Here is a 687-nt window from a genome sequence, read left to right on the forward strand (position 1 = left end):
ACGAGGTGGTCAAAAAATGGTTCAAATGGCTCTGAGGACTATGGGACTTAACTTCTGAGGTCATCAGTCCCCTAGAACTTAGAACTACTTAAACCTAACCAACCTAAGGACATGACACACATCCATGCCCGAGGCAGGATTCGAACCTGCGACCGTAGCGGTCGCGCGTTTCCAGACTGTAGCGCCTAGAACCGCTCGGCCACCGAGGAGGTCATTCTGTCCAAAATACCTCATTACATTTAAACTCAGAACATGTTCTAAGAGCCGGCCGGGTGGCCGAGTGGTTCAAGGCGCTACAGTCTGGAACCGCGCGACCGCTGCGGTCGCAGGTTCGAATCCTGCCTCGGGCATGGATGTGTGTGATGTCCTTAGGTTACTTAGGCTTAAGCAGTTCTAAGTTCTAGGGGACTGATGACCTCAGCAGTTAAGTCCCATAGTGCTCAGAGGCATTTGAACCATGTTCTAACATTCTATAACAAATCGATGCCAAGGATATTGGACGGTACTTTCGTGATACACTTCTACTACTCTCGTTGTACACAGGTGTGACCTGTGCTTTTTTCAAGAACTGGGAACGGTTTTTTTGTTTGATGGATCTATAACAGAGTATGGTTAGAAGAGGGACTAACTCAGTCGCAAATTCAGTATAGAATGACGGGATTCCATCGAGCCGTGTAGCTTTGTTGA

At 48.0% G+C, this 687-nt stretch overlaps 1 non-coding gene across 1 annotated transcript; it reads left to right on the top strand.

Moving 5' to 3' along the window:
* Positions 1-266: 266 nt before the first annotated feature.
* Positions 267-350, top strand: Trnas-gga (transfer RNA serine (anticodon GGA)). The gene is given in 2 exon segments: positions 267-306; positions 316-350. It is a non-coding gene; the product is annotated as a tRNA-Ser (tRNA).
* The last annotated feature ends 337 nt before the right edge of the window (positions 351-687 follow it).

The sequence above is a fragment of the Schistocerca nitens genome, chromosome 7 (assembly GCF_023898315.1).
Source record: "Schistocerca nitens isolate TAMUIC-IGC-003100 chromosome 7, iqSchNite1.1, whole genome shotgun sequence".
NCBI lineage: Eukaryota > Metazoa > Arthropoda > Insecta > Orthoptera > Acrididae > Schistocerca > Schistocerca nitens.